The sequence below is a fragment of the Mytilus californianus genome, unplaced genomic scaffold (assembly GCF_021869535.1).
Source record: "Mytilus californianus isolate M0D057914Y unplaced genomic scaffold, xbMytCali1.0.p SCAF_2, whole genome shotgun sequence".
Taxonomy (NCBI): Eukaryota; Metazoa; Mollusca; class Bivalvia; order Mytilida; family Mytilidae; genus Mytilus; species Mytilus californianus.
The window spans coordinates 40,424,518-40,441,733 of NW_026262668.1; the positions used below are offsets into that span (position 1 = coordinate 40,424,518).

The window sequence follows — 17,216 nt, forward strand, 5'->3', positions numbered from 1 at the left end:
TTATTGGGCCCTTTTGTGGCCCCTAATTCTTAAACTGTTGGGACCAAAACTCCCAAAATCAATCCCAACCTTCCTTTTGTGGTCATAAACCTTGTGTTTAAATTTCATAGATTTCTATTAACTTATACTAAAGTTATAGTGCGAAAAACCAAATGTCTTCGGACGATGACGACGACGAAAATTTTGCGGTCGTATAAAAACTACATTTTATCCCCATATTCTATTTTTAGCCATGACGGCCATTTTGATTGATGGGCGGGGTCATCTGATACATTTTTAAAACTCTACCCTAATGATGATTGTGGCCAAGTTTGGTTAAATTTGTCTCAGTAGTTTCAGAGGAGAAGATTTTTGTAAAAGATTACAAAAATTTACGAAAAATTGTGAAAAATTAACTTTAAAGGGCAATAACTCCTTATGGGGTCAATTGACAATTTTGGTAACGTCGACTTATTTGTAGATCTTACTTTGCTGAACAATTTTGCTGTTTTTAGTTTATCTCTATCTATTATAATATTCAAGATAATAACCAACAAGAGGCTCTCAAGAGCCTGAATCGCTCACCTGTAAATTTATGCTTAAATCTTTCATCAATGATTATTTTTGCTTTTCAATATATATTAATGAGTGGCTTAAAAATGCCATTTAAAAGTGGCTATGTTTCTTGACGTACAAGGAAATAAAATACAAAATTTATACTAGATATTCTGAAACTCATTCAGCCCAAGTTTGGCTGAAATTGATTCAGCAGTTTCATCAGATACCCGATTTGGCTGATAATTTCAGGGCAGGTAGACCTTGACCTAATGAATACTTTAACTTCTTGTCTGATTTGCTGTAAATGCTTTAGTTTTTGAGATACAAGTCAAAAACTGCATTTTACCCTATGTTCTATTTTACGCCATGACGGCCATGTTTTCTGAGAAAACAGAAAATAAAACACTGCAAAATAGAACTTTATTCTAGATAACCTAAGAATCATTCGGCTTAAGTTTGGTTTAATTTGGTTCAGTAGTTTCAGAGGAGAAGATTTTTTAAAGTCAGAAAACATGATAAACAAATTGTGTAAAATTGTCCTTAAAGGGCAATAACTCTTTAAGGGGTTGATTGACAATTTTGGTCATATAAAACTTATTTGTAGATCTAAATTTGCTGAACATTATTGCTGTTTACAGTTTATCTTAATCTACTGCAAAATTTCCTTAAAATTTACCAATTTAGTGGCAGCAACCAAACAATGGGTTGTTAGATTTATCTGAAAATTTCAGGGCTGATAGAACTTGACCTAATGAACGTTTTTACCCATGTCAGGTTTGCTCTCAATGTTTTTTGACAAAACAGAAAATAAAACACAAACTTTAATCTAGATACCCTAAGGATCATTCAGCATAAGTTTGGTTGGAATTGGTTCAGTAGTTTCAGAGGAGACGACGGACGCCAAGTGATGGCAAAAGGTGAGCTAAAAACTGCAAAATTTCCTTAAAATTACCAATTCAGGGGCAGCAACCAAACAACTGGTTGTCTGATGTGTTTGAAAATTTCAGGGCCGATAGATCTTGACCTGATGAACATTTTTACCCAATGTCAGATTTGCTCTAAATGCTTTAGTTTCAGAGATACAAGCCAAAAACTACATTTTACCCCCATGTTCTATTTTTAGCCATGGTGGCCATTTTGGTCGATGGGCCGGGTCATCGGATACATTTTATAAACTAGATACCCTAAGAACGATTTAGGCCAAGTTTGGTTTTATTTAGCCCAGTAGCTTCAGAGGGGAAGATTTTGTAAAAGTTAACAGACGACAGACACCAAGTGATGCGAAAAACTCACTTGGCCCTTTTTGGCCAGGTGAGCTAAAAATGGTAAAATTTGTCATTTAAGGGCAATAACTCCTATAAAAAGTCGTCTGACAGTTTTGACGTTTATAAACAATTGGTAGAGCTCAACATTCTGAACATTTCTGCTACTGTCAGATTTTATCTATTTATAGGTTGCATTTCTGTAAATATAGACAATGCAATTTCCCATAGGAACTCCTTTTACGGCTAAAACTGTACCACTTTTACTAAGAAGTTTCGAAAAAAAAATTATGTCCTAGAATGGAAAGCTCATATGTACTACTATTATTTTCAAAGGTCAAAATATAGGGCTGTGCGGCATATTTTCAACTTCTAAGAGTTTAAACTTATACAAAAATTTTGTACTACCCCTACCTTCATATTTGGTCTACCTCAGAATTCAAGGCAGCCACTAATTATGTTTATTTATACTGGGAACATTCCCAAGTTATGTCTCTATGAGAAGATACATAGAGATCATATCTGGGAACCAGTACGTAAACAAACCAAACTATCTATGAATATAAAATATCTCCCCAAAAGAGGAGTGGTTTGTGAAACAGCTGTTTTTACAAAGTGCAACCTATAACAGTTTTCAAAATAATAGACAAAACTTGCATTTTACCCCTATGTTCTATTTTTAACCATGTTGTTAATCTTGGTTGGGTTCATCAGACACATTTTTTTAAACTAGATACCCCAATAATGATTGTGGTCAAGTTTGGTTAAATTTGGCCTAGTAGTTTCAGAGGAGAAGAATTTTGTAAAAGTTAACGAACGACGACAGACGCTAAGTTATGAGAAAAGCTCACTTGGCCTTTCTGCCTTCCAAAGTGCAGCTAGTACGACCGCAGAGGTCTAACCCTGAACAGTTGGGTCAAGTATGGACACTACATTTAAGCTTGAAACAGCTCTGAATTTGGATCGTGATTTAATATTTGACACAGCATAGGTTTTTGTCACAGAATGAATGTGGTCAAAGAACTTATAAATTTGAAATTGGATTTTACCTATTATGGTCCTATTTCCAAAATCTAAATACACGGTTAGATTCAGCATATCCAAGTACATCAAGAATTTAATTTATTTATTTATTAATGGACCATAATATCCAAATACACCAAGAATTTAATTAATTTCTTAAAATATTAGCTAAGTTTCTTAAAGGGGTTTGATTTATAAAAATATATATATATATATATCCGAGGCATCCGATTTCACCTTGAGAGATGCACATGCCCGATGAAGCTAATTTGTTTAGCGAAATATTGCGTGAATAATATAAAATATAACAACTAATTTTATAACACTCATTAGTGTGTTAAAGTTACATTCTTAGGCACTTATATATATATATATATAAGTGCCTAAGAATTGTATTATATTTTCCCTCCGGTTTATATAATCCGTTCAACCTATTTTGACTCTTTAAAATTCAAGAGTCTATCCTAAATCGAGGTAAATTTAATGGCCTTCCAAATACTTTTCGATCCCTAACATCACTGAAAAGACATTAATTGTCGAAATCCGGATATGGTGTAAAAAATTTAGCACCTCATGTTGTGGTTTACCATCTTTGCCACAAGTTTATTGTTTTCTACTTGGTATAAAGTTAATATAGAGATCCATTTTGTTACACCTTGTGATCAATTTATTTGGCAATCGCCAATGGCAGTCTGCAGGGTTTAAGAACATCAGTTGTTCGACCTGCTAGTCAAATGCGTTTTGTTAAAATATATTTTTTCACTCTTTTGGTCTTTTGGAAAATGTTGTTTGTGCTGTATTAAGACCCTTCTACAACAAAATTTGTTACATGCACACGTATAAAAATTGTGGTTTTTATCCAACGCAATCATAGGTTTGAACGTTGTTTTCAATTTAGACTTGTTTTTTTATTTATTTCGTTTGGGCTTGTATTATATATTCCCTCCGGTTTATATAATCCGTTCAACCTATTTTGACTCTTTAAAATTCAAGAGTCTATCCTAAATCGAGGTAAATTCAATGGCCTTCCAAATACTTTTCGATCCCTAACATCACTGAAGAGACATTAATTGTCAAAATCCGGATATGGTGTAAAAAATTTAGCACCTCATGTTGTGGTTTACCATCTTTGCCGCAAGTTTATTGTTTTCTACTTGGTATAAAGTTAATATAGAGATCCATTTTGTTACACCTTGTGATCAATTTATTTGGCAATCGCCAATAGCAGTCTGCAGGGTTTAAGAACATCAGTTGTTCGACCTGCTAGTCAAATGCGTTTTGTTAAAATATATTTTTTCACTCTTTTGGTCTTTTGGAAAATGTTGTTTGTGCTGTATTTAGACCCTTCTACAACGAAATTTGTTACATGCACACGTATAAAAATTGCGGTTTTTATCCAACGCAATCATAGGTTTGAACGTTGTTTTCAATTAAGACTTGTTTTATATTTATTTCGTTTGGGCTTGTATTATATATTCCCTCTGGTTTATATAATCCGTTCAACCTATTTTGACTCTTTAAAATTCAAGAGTCTATCCTAAATCGAGGTAAATTCAATTGCCTTCCAAATACTTTTCGATCCCTAACATCACTGAAAAGACATTAATTGTCGAAATCCGGATATGGTGTAAAAAATTTAGCACCTCATGTTGTGGTTTACCATCTTTGCCGCAAGTTTATTGTTTTCTACTTGGTATAAAGTTAATATAGAGATCCATTTTGTTACACCTTGTGATCAATTTATTTGGCAATCGCCAATGGCAGTCTGCAGGGTTTAAGAACATCAGTTGTTCGACCTGCTAGTCAAATGCGTTTTGTTAAAATATATTTTTTCACTCTTTTGGTCTTTTGGAAAATGTTGTTTGTGCTGTATTTAGACCCTTCTACAACAAAATTTGTTACATGCACACGTATAAAAATTGTGGTTTTTATCCAACGCAATCATAGGTTTGAACGTTGTTTTCAATTTAGACTTGTTTTATATTTATTTCGTTTGGGCTTGTATTATATATTCCCTCCGGTTTATATAATCCGTTCAACCTATTTTGACTCTTTAAAATTCAAGAGTCTATCCTAAATCGAGGTAAATTCAATGGCCTTCCAAATACTTTTCGATCCCTAACATCACTGAAGAGACATTAATTGTCAAAATCCGGATATGGTGTAAAAAATTTAGCACCTCATGTTGTGGTTTACCATCTTTGCCGCAAGTTTATTGTTTTCTACTTGGTATAAAGTTAATATAGAGATCCATTTTGTTACACCTTGTGATCAATTTATTTGGCAATCGCCAATGGCAGTCTGCAGGGTTTAAGAACATCAGTTGTTCGACCTGCTAGTCAAATGCGTTTTGTTAAAATATATTTTTTCACTCTTTTGGTCTTTTGGAAAATGTTGTTTGTGCTGTATTTAGACCCTTCTACAACGAAATTTGTTACATGCACACGTATAAAAATCGCGGTTTTTATCCAACGCAATCATAGGTTTGAACGTTGTTTTCAATTTAGACTTGTTTTATATATATAGTGTCTAAAAATAGCAACAATCAACATTCAATCTATCTAGGTGTGGATCAGTTTGTAAATAAACTGATGCAGTTACTACATTAAATTATATAAGTGCCTAAGAATGTAACTTTAACACACTAATGAGTGTTATAAAATTAGTTGTTATATTTTATATCATTCACGCAATATTTCGCTAAACAAATTACTGTCCAATTACGAGACACCTCTTAAGAACAGGGCATACTTTTGAAAATATCAGCTTTCAAATAATTGAGGTAAACCAAAATTGGGACTCCCAAAGAAGAAAACAGAGAGAAAGGTTCTGGATGCATCAGCTACGTACTCTTGAACCTGATGGACTTAATGAGAGAGATGAAAAACAGTTCTACCCAAAACCAAAGGAATAAATCCTGAACTTCATTCTATTTAACTAAAACAACTATTTGTTTTGATTTAAGAATTGCTTTGTACAATAAGCGGCAAAAATATTTTTCTAGACAATTTACAAACATAGATTTTTTATAGAACATCAATAAATTTTGTTAAACTTTTACTCAAATTTTGTGTAGTTCATGCTAACAATTAGCGGCAAAGTATTTTTCTAGACAATTTACAAATATATATTTTTTATAGAACATCAATAAATTTTGTTAAACCTTTACCCAAATTTTGTGTAGTTCAAGCTACAAAAATATTTTTTTGTCATGTATCCGATTTCACCTTGAGAGATGCACACGCCCGATGAAGCTAATTTGTTTAGCGAAATATTGCGTGAATGATATAAAATATAACAACTAATTTTATAACACTCATTAGTGTGTTAAAGTTACATTCTTAGGCACTTATTGTACAAGTCCTTTAAATATATTTTTGCAGTTTATTGTACATTGCGATTATTAAATCAAAACAAATAATTGCGTTAGTTAAATAGTAAGAAGTTCAAGATTTATTCCTTTGCTTTTTGATAAAACTGTTTTTCATCTCTCTCAATCAGTCCATCAGGTTCAAGAGTACGTAGCTGAATCATCCAAAATCTCTCTCTCTGTTTTTTACTGTGGGTGTCCCAATTTTGGTTGACCTCTATTATTTGAAAGGTGATATTTTCAAAAGTATGTTCTGTTCTTAAGAGGTGTCTCGTGATTGGGCAGTTTCTTCCTTTGGCATAAAATGACCGGTGATTATTTAGTCTAATATTGAATTTAGTTTCTGTTTCGCCAACATATTGCAGCTTGCAAGTACCACAAATAAGAATATAAATACTATTTTCCGTTTTACAATTAGATGTAACATAGATGTTGTAAAGCTGCTTTGCTACTGTGCTGGTGAAAGAGTTTTCAGTGTTGGTAACTTTACAGCACTTACAATTGCTTCTTCCGCATTGTTTGTACACCCAATTTTAGAGGTCTCTTGTTTTTTTACTTTAGATGTAACAAGTATGTCTTTGAGATTTTTGGGTCTGCGATAAGCAATAACAGGAGGTGATGGAAAAATTTCTTTTAAGGAAGAGTCATTTTCAAAAAGACGCCAGTGCTTGACAGTAGATGAAATATTTGTCAGATCAGGATGGAAGGTGACAAAAAACGGAATTCTATCTGTGCGGCTCGTCTTATCATTGTATTCAATGAGGATCTTTCCATCTTCAGGGATGATTCCAGGTGTTTTCAAACGGGTCCCTTGACCATCAAATTGGGAATTTTTTATGCATAAAATCTAAGACGAAATAACATTATTTTCCTGTAAAAATGGAAAATGTATATTAAGTTTCACCTGTAGACTGCTGTAATAAGTTGAAACATTTTGAACAATCCTGGACGGGCTACTGATTATGATATATATGATTACCAGATCGCTTGACAGTTATTGGATTGAGACCTGGGAAGTTGTTACATGAAGATCATTGCACCTGATGCACTATCTTTTGTAGGCTTGCATCTTAGCTATGGTAACCTCAGTCTTTTACATATATAACAGCTAACATAAACCACTGAAAATAAAATGCTCCGCTGGGGCGCAGCTTGATACGACCGCAGAGGTCGAACCCTGAACAGTTGGGGCAAGTATGGACACAACATTCAAGCTTGATACAGCACTGAATTTGGATTGTAATTAAATATTTGACACAGAGCATAGGTTTCTGACACAGAATGAAAGTGGTCTAAGAACTTAAAAATTTTCAATTTACCTATTCATACATGTGATGGACTGTGAAACTCAGATCAGGAGATTGGGAAATTTTGGTCAGGAGATTAGGACTCAGATCAGGAGGTTTTTAATCGACATTAATTTTGTTGTAAATGTAACCGTGTGCTGTAAAAATGGTCTTTTAAAGTGTGTTTTCTTCAACTTTCCATCCAATTTATTATGTTTATAGTACCCTTGTACTTATAAAGTTTCTCCATCTTTATATTCTACATGTTCAATCTAACATTGTATTTTTCCAGTATGTTCTTTAAATTTTTTACTTCATATTCTATAAAACAATCATTGCAACCAGAACATTTGTTTAGCTATCTGCAAATAGTTTTTATTTTTTTTTTCTCTTGCAAATAGTTTTTAATTGCAAACTCAGAAAATCATTTTATCTATAAAATTAGGGTCATAGTTATTATATAAATTTCAATTTAAGCCTTGAAAGGAAGTCTAGAATCCTCAAATAATTTTCAAATTATTATTTTTTTATTTGTCCTAAGACATTTAAAATCATTTAATAACCATCCTTTTATGATTATTTGTTCAATTTATATTTTATTTATATTCTTTTAAAAATTTTCATTATTAAAAGGAAAGTAACTTAAAACAGAATAAATCAAGGGAAGTAACCCAATAAATACACAGTTTTTGTTACACAACGGCAGTTAGCCTGAGGTAAAAATCGTTGATTACCTGTATGTTTGACACCCAAGCTGACAAGTGAAGCCATATAATTATGCATGTTAATTGATTTACAGGTAAAATATAACTTCAGGTAATGTCAGTTACACCAGATGCCTAAGATGATATGTTGGGCAGAAATTTTTCATTCATGAAAAATTTCATACATGGGATTTTTTCCTCTTCAACGGGAGGTCGGGAGGAGACCCCTGAAAACGGGATTATTGTACTCCCGTCGGGAGGTTCACATGTATGCCTATTCAAACCATATCATTATTATTTGCTTTTATATATAAATCAGAAATAACCAATTTAAAATGGAAAATGTTAAAGAAAAAAAAGGAAAAAAAAATCCCCCCCCAATTTTTTGAACCCCCTTATGATTCATCACCCCCAAACTCAATCCCAGCTTTCCCTTTGTGGTATGGTACCTTGCAGTACAATTTCAGAGAGATTCATACACTTGAACACAAGTTATTGTCTGGAAACTAGAAAAATGCTTGTTTTTTTGGCCCCTTTTTGGCCCCAAATTCCTAAACGTTTAGGGCAATTACCCCCAAACTCAATTCCAGCTTTCCCTTTGTGATATGGAACCTTGCAGTACAATTTCATAAAGATCCATACACTTACACACAAGTTATTGTCCTGAAACTAGAAAAATGCATGTTTTTTTTGCCCTTTTATGGCCCCTAATTACTAAAATTTTGAGGGAAAACCCCCAAAATCAATCCCAGCCTTCCCTTTGTGATATGGAACCTTGTAGTACAATTTCATAAAGATCCATACACTTACAAACAAGTTATTGTCATGAAACTAGAAAAATGCTTGTTTTTTGCCCCTTTTTGGCCCCTAATTCCTAAAATTTGGAGGAAATTACCCCAAAAATCAATCCCAGTATTCCTTTTGTGATATGGAACCTTGTAGTACAATTTCATAAAGATCCATACACTTACAAACAAGATATTGTCATGGTCGTATAAAAATGCTTGTTTTTTGCCCCTTTTTGGCCCCCAATTCCTAAAATTTGGAGGCAATTACCCCCAAAATCAATCCCAGCATTCCCTTTGTGATATGGAACCTTGTGGTACAATGTCAGAGAGATCCATACACTTACACACAAGTTATGTCTGGAAGTTACAAAAATGCTTATTTTTGGCCCCTTTTGGCCCCTAATTCCTTAACTGTTAGTACCATAACCCCCAAAATCAATCCCCACCTTCCTTTTGTGGTATTGAACCTTATGGTAAAATTTCATTGAGATCCATTTACTTAAACTAAAGTTAGAGTGCGAAAACTAATGTGTATTCGGACGACGACGCCGGACGACGACGACGACGACGACGACGCCAACGTCATACCAATATACGACCACAAAAATTTTTTTGCGGTCGTATAAAAATCATCCATTGGGTATTTTTTTCAACAATAGGTCATCTTTATAAATTTACCTAGATTCAAATGGATTTCAAATTGAACTGGCCAATTATTGAATTTAGAAAAGCAATTACAAAAGTTTAAGTACTTAATTGATAAGATATTTTTGTGATTTTTGCTTGCTGTTTAATATGTAGAAGGTTGCCATAGTTTTACTTTAGGTGTAAGCCTAAGAACATGAAGAAACAGGAAATTAAAGTATTGAACCATTGTATTTTAATATTATTTGGATAATCTTCACAACTTTTGAAACATTTCCATAATGTTGACATCCTATTTCATGAATGATCTATCATCCACATGTATTTTCAAACACGCTCAAACTTTTGTCTTTTAGGGAAATAGAGCCTGACTAAATATAAAATAATTTCTTTTACAAAACAAGTTTTCATCATATTATACAACCGGCTCTGCTGGGCGATCTGCTTTTACGAGATCGGCGCCCATTAAAATTTATTCATCAATGTTATATCAAAATTTAAATTTAGCTCTCTGCCAAGGTTGCTTTAATGAGACCCATTTTGACAAAAGGCATCTTTTTTATCAACCAGCCGGGCGATCCGCTTTTATGAGATCAAAAACACCCATAACATTTTCATCACTATTGAATCCGACTGCTAAAATCATTTACCACATGTTGACATAATTAAATCGTTGTTTATAAAAAAGCGATCGTTGAAAGCATTCTTATCCGGATTTTAAAATGTTTTGACGACAAACTATCAAAAATTATAGTTGCCTAAATCGGTGACGGAAACATTTCTGAACATATCAATTTTTATTTTATTTTTCCTGAATTGGGAATTTATATTCACATAAGTTTTGTTGGGGCCGCGTCCGATTTTTGTATATAGTAGAATCATCCTTGATCTTTTTCTTGGGCTTTATCAAGGCTTCTGTGATATTTTTGTTTTTGTATCCTCTTGATTTTAGTTGTTTTCGGAGTTGTCCCAAACGGTTACAAATGTGGTGGTGTCTAGAAAAGCAATTTTGCCGCTTGAATATTTAGATGTGCATACCCGTCAACCTCTGAAACTGAAAATGCAGGTCATGACCTGCATTGAAGAAAAAAATGTCAGGTCATGACCTGCATTGAAGAAAAAAATGTCAGGTCATAATGCGTACGAACTTTTTCAGTCCAATTGTAGTATTGAGAGTTTTTTTTTACATACTATAAATATACATGTTCCACTGAGTATTGGTACCCTAAAAATAATCACTTTTGTATTTGTTAAGTATATAAATATTTATCATTAATTAAATGTCTTTCTAATGCCCTCTTATTGTTTTATTCACACTAGTTTACTTCTTTTTATTAATGAATGTCATAAACCCCAGCTATAAAATTGAGAATGGAAATGAGGAATATGTCAAAGAGACAACAACCTCACCAAAGAGCTGACAACAGCCGAAGGCCATCAATGTGTCTTCAATGCAGCGAGAAAATCCCGCACCCGGAGGTGGTATACATGTAATTAGAAATCAGTTATAGCTAATGTGCTCCTATATACAGGAGGAAGATAAATAGAAGGAAGTTAGTGTGTTTCCTTTCAGTGAAATATCTAGAGCATATGGATTTGATTTAAAGCTTTTACATTTAAGTGATAACAAAATTATTCTCTCCAACAGAAATGTATTAAAAGGTTCTAATTGTTTTAAAATGATTTTTACAGGATATTTGATATTTGCAAACAGCAAACCTTTTAATCAGGACATAGAATTGTATGTCAAGCTTGACTGGCTTCAAGTTTCTGGGGGTACAGTTAACAAACAATCCTCGAATTGTTACTTTTCAATCAAAAGTAATGTTTTGATAGCTGTCATTGGCACGGTTAATAAGCAAATTCTAGGTGGCACGGTAGTATTTACATTCCGGAATTTAGGTTGCTCTTTTGTGTACCCTACTTAAGTCAATGTATCTGAACAGTGTGATTGGACAAAACATACAGTATCTACTGATCATACTTTTCCAAACTGAGGGATGAATCAGGTGTAGAAAAATATGAAATAATTTTACATGCAGGTGAAAATGAATTTTTGAGAATTTTCTAAAATTTTGTATTCACTGCTTGATAAAAGACCTAAAAGCACTAGTGGCCTTAGGTTTATAAAGATAGCAAAAAAAGTAAACAGTCATGACACATATTCAAATTCATTTCTGAATATTATAATGAAAGTACTTCAGTTAACTGTGTATGTAGAATTTTGAGCAGTGTTAGAAAGTGGTGAAAATTCTAATAAAATGCTCCGCTGGGTGCAGCTTGATACGACCTCAGAGATCGAACCCTGAACAGTTGGGGTTAGTATGGACACAACATTCAAGCTTGATACAGCTCTGAATTTGGATTGTGATTAAATATTTGACACAGCATAGGTTTCTGACACAGAATGAATGTGGTCTAAGAACTTAAAATTTTTTAATTTACCTATTATGGTCCAATATCCAAAATCTAAATACATGGTTAGATTCAGCATATCAAAGAATCCAAAGAATATAATTTTTGATGAAATCAAACAAAGTTTAATTTTGGACCCTTTTGACCTCAATGTGGACCTATTTGAAAACAGGGCCCAAAATCAAAATACATGGTTAGATTCAGCATATCAAAGAACCCCATATATTTAATTTTTGTTGAAATTAAACAAAGTTTAACTTTGGACCCCAACTTGGACCAACTTGAAAACTGGGCCCATAATCAAAAATCTAAACACATGTATAGATTCAGCATATCAAAGAACCCCAAGAATTCAATTTTTGTTAAAATCAAACTAAGTTTAATTTTGGACCCTTTGGACCTTAATATAGACCAATTTGAAAACTCGACCCAAAATTAAAAATCTAAATGCACGGTTAGATTTGGCATATCAAAGAACCCCAATAATTCAATAATTCAATTTTTGATGAAATAAAACAAAGTTTAATTTTGGACCCTTTTGACCTCAATATGGACCAACTTGAAAACTGGGCCTGAAATCAAAAATCTAAATACATGTTTAGTTTCAGCATATCAAAGAACCCCATATATTCAATTTTTGTTGAAATCAAACAAAGTTAAATTTTGGACCCTTTGGACCTTAATGTAGACCAATTTGAAAACTGGACCCAAAATAAAAAATCTAAATACACGGTCAGATTTGGCATAACAAAACAATAAATGTGGTCAAAGATTTTACAAATCTAATTCGCCATACTGTGCAATTAAAGATTACTTCTTGAAATTTTTCAATATTTGAAATTTGAAAAAAAAAAAATATTTGAAGAATAATTCTTTTTAATTTCTGAAATCTGGATTTTTTTGTAAAAAAAAAAAGATGCAACATTTGCAGATATTTTTACTGGTCTTCCTTTATAAATATGCATTTCTTTAAACATAATTTAAAAGCAGTGTAAGGGGAGTAATCAAAACGTTGTATGTGGATTACCTCCCTTACACTGTTTTAAATTGTCTTAATTGTTCATTAACCATTACTTTATACACAAGAGTGCACAGGCTGAAATGTCTCGCCTTCTTTACTAATAATTGATATTATGTTAATAGTCCTAAATATAAAGCTTTATTACAACTGTCACATAAACTTAACATTAAGCAAGTAAACTAAACATTGACCAATGAACCATGAAAATGAGGTCAAGGTCAGATGAACCATGCTAGGCAGGCATTACAGCTAACAATTCTTCCATACAACAAATATAGTTGACCTATAGCATATAGTTTAAGAAAAACAGACCAAAACACAATAAAATGCTCCGCAGGGCGCAGCTTGATACGACCGCAGAGGTCGAACCCTGAACAGTTGGGGCAAATATGGACACAACATTCAAGCTTGATACAGCTCTGAATTTGGATTGTGATTAAATATTTGACACAGCATAGGTTTCTGACACAGAATGAATGTGTTCTTAGAACTTAAAAATTTTAAATTGGACATTCACCTATTATGGTCCAATATCCAAAATCTAAATACATGGTTAGATTCAGCATATCAAAGAACCCCAAGAATTCAATTTTTGATGAAATCAAACAAAGTTTAATTTTGGACCCTTTTGACCTCAATGTGGACAAAGTTGATAACGGGGCCCAAAAATCAAAAATCTAAATATATGGTTAAATTCAGCATATCAAAGAACCCCATATATTCAATTTTTGTTGAAATCAAACAAAGTTTAATTTTGGACCCCGATTTGGACCAACTTGAAAACTGGGCCCATAATCAAAAATCTAAATACATGTTTAGATTCAGAATATCAAAGAACCCTAAAAATTCAATTTTTGTTAAAATCAACCTAAGTTTAATTTTGGACCCTTTGGACCTTAATGTAGACCAATTTGAAAACGGGACCAAAAATTAAGAATCTAAATACACGGTTAGATTCAGCATATCAAAGAACCCCAATAATTCAATTTTTGATGAAATCAAACAAAGTTAAATTTTGGACCCTTTGGACCTCAATGTGGACCAATTTAAAAATGGGGCCCAAAATCCAAAAACTTAATACACGGTTAGATTCAGCATATTAAACAACCCCAAGAATTCAAGAATAAAACCCCATTGAAATTGATCAAGAAATAAGCAATTTATACGAAGTATCTTCTTTTGCACAATACTGTGCAATTGAATATTTCTTGCTATTGCGCAATACTGTACAATTGACAATTTCTTGCTATTGCGCAATATTGTGCTATTGGATATTTCTTGCTATTGCGCAATACTGTGCAATTGAAGATTTCTTGCTATTGCGCAATACTATGCAATTGAAGATTTCTTGCTATTGTGCAATACTGTGCAATTGAAAATTTCTTGCTATTGCACAATACTTATTATATAATAATTTACACATCCTGTTTGGTGTGTATCTCCTACCATATCATTATTATTTGCTTTTAAATATTAATCAGAAATAACCAACTTAAAATGGAAAATTTTAAAAGAAAAAAAAAGGAAAAAAAGAAAAAAAAAGTAAAAAAAAATCCCCCCCCCCAAATTTTTTGAACCCCCTTATGATTCATCACCCCCAAACTCAATCCCAGCCTTCCCTTTGTGGTATGGTACCTTGCAGTACAATTTCAGAGAGATCCATACACTTGAACACAAGTTATTGTCTGGAAACTAGAAAAATGCTTATTTTTGGCCCCTTTTTGGCCCCCAATTCCTAAACGTTTCGGGCAATTACCCCCAAACTCAATTCCAGCTTTCCCTTTGTGATATGGAACCTTCTAGTACAATTTCAGAAATATCCAAACACTTACACACAAGTCATTGTCATGAAACTAGAAAAATGCTTGTTTTTTGCCCCTTTTTTGGCCCCTAATTCCTAAAATTTTGAGGCAATTACCACCAAAATCAATTACAGCCTTTCCTTTGTGATATGGAACCTTGTGGTACAATGTCAGAGAGATCCATACACTTACACACAAGTTATTGTCTGGAAGTTACAAAAATGCTTATTTTTTGGCCCCTTTTTGGTCCCTAATTCCTTAACTGTTGGTACCATTTTTCAATCAAGATACTCTAATAATAATTATGGCTAAGTTTAATTCCATTTGGCCAAGTAGATTAAGAGGAGAAGATTTTTTTAAAAGATTTCAAAAATTTACGAAAAATAGTGAAAAATTGACTTTAAAGGGCAATAACTCCTTAAGGGGTCAATTGACAATTTTGGTCATGTTTGACTTATTTGTAGATCTTACTTTGCTGAACATTTTTGCTGTTTACAGTTTATCTCTATCTATTATTATATTCAGGTTATAACCAAAAGCTGCAAAATTTCCTTAAAAATACCAATTCAGGAGCAGCAATCCAACAAGGGTTGTCTGATTCGTCTGAAAATTTCAGGGCAGATAGATTTTGACCTGATGAACATTTTTACCACATGTCAGATTTGCTCTAAAGCTTTGCTTTCAGAGTTATAAGCTATTTTTAGCCATGGTTACCATCTTGGTTGGTGGGCGGAATCATTGGATACATTTTCTAAACTAGATACCCTGAGGATAATTAAGGCCAAGTTTGGTTTAATTTGGCCCAGTAGTTTCAGAGGAGAAGATTTTTGTAAAAGATTACAAAAATTAAGGAAAAATTGTGAAAAATTGACTTTAAGGCCAATAACTCCTTAAGGGGTCAATTGACAATTTTGGTCATGTTGACTTATTTGTAGATCTTACTTTACTGAACATTCTTGCTGTTTACAGTTTATCTCTATCTATAATAATATTGAAGATAATAACCAATAAATTGCCTCGCCGAGCGCAGCTGGATATGACCGCAGAGGTCCAACCGTGAACAGTTGGGGCAAAAATGGACACAATATTTGTGCTTGATACAGGTCTGAATTTGGATTGAAATTAAATGTTTGACACATAATAGGTTTCTGACACAGAATAACTGTAGTCAAAGAACTTAGAATTGGTTATATGATTTGAATTTATTTTCAATTTTTTGCTTTTGTGCAATACTATGCTGTTGCGAATTTTTTTTGGGGCAAAACATTTTTTTTTCACCCCACCCCTTTTTTGTTTTACAAAAAAAAATAATATTTGAAGAAATTTTCTTTATAATTTCTCAAATCTGGAATGAGAAAAAAAAATTGTCCCCCCCCACTTTTTTTTCACCTCCCACCCTCCCCTTTTTCCAAAAAAAAAAAATCTTTCCCTCAAGATATGATCATTATCTTAATTCAAATTTCCAATAAAGTTTGCAACCATAATTACCCATTTAAACACATCATAAAAGTCTTAAATAAAGGCAACAGTAGTATACCGCTATTCGAAATTCATAAATCGATTGAGAAAAAAACAAATCCGGGTTACAAACTAAAACTGAGGGATACACATCAAATATAAGATTAACATTAAAATAGAAAATGACATACATAATCATGTCTAAAAATAATACATCTTTAATCAGCATTTTTATAAGTAACTTCTAAAAATAAATTGACAGCTAATCACCTCAAGACAATACAAAATTTCTTTATACATAATTTTAAAGCAATGTAAGGGAGGTAATCCAAATTTAACATTGTACTTAAAAGTGATTGTCCATTAACAAGGAAACCCTTGTTTTTTCCCCCTTTTTTGCCCCTAATTCCTAAACGGTTTCAGCCATTACCCCCCAAAGCCAATTCTAACCATCCCTTTGTGGTATGGAAACTTGTTGTACAATTTCAGAGAGATCTATACAACGTTCCACCAGTTATTGTCTGAAAACTAGAAAAATGCTCATTTGGGCCCCTTTTTTGGCCCCTAATTCCTAAAATGTTAGGACCATAACCCCCAAAATCAATCTCATGCAACCTTCCTTTTGTGGCTATAAACCTTGTGTTTAAATTTCATAGACTTCTATTAACTAATACTAAAGTTATTATCGAGAAACCAAGTGTTTTCGGACGAAGACGAAGTGATACCAATATATGACTGTTTTTGCGGTCGTATAAAAACTGCAAAATTTTCTTAAATTTACCAATTCAGGGGCAGCAACCCAACAATGGGTTGTCTGATTTGTCTGAAAATTTCAGGGCAGATAGATCTCGACCTGATGAACAATTTTACACAATGTCAGATTTGCTCTAAATGCTTTGGTTTTA

At 32.9% G+C, this 17,216-nt stretch overlaps 1 protein-coding gene and 1 long non-coding RNA gene across 2 annotated transcripts in view; one reads left to right on the forward strand and one right to left on the reverse strand.

Moving 5' to 3' along the window:
* Positions 1-17,216, reverse strand: part of LOC127727935 (PAN2-PAN3 deadenylation complex catalytic subunit PAN2-like) — a 399,078-nt gene that overhangs the window by 48,975 nt on the left and 332,887 nt on the right. The window lies entirely within an intron of this gene.
* The window catches only part of LOC127727947 (uncharacterized), a 150,053-nt gene continuing 147,683 nt past the window's right edge, over positions 14,847-17,216 (forward strand). Inside the window, exon 1 of the long non-coding RNA XR_007993928.1 lies at positions 14,847-15,901. This is a non-coding gene — a long non-coding RNA (uncharacterized LOC127727947). The remainder of the gene's footprint in view (positions 15,902-17,216) is intronic.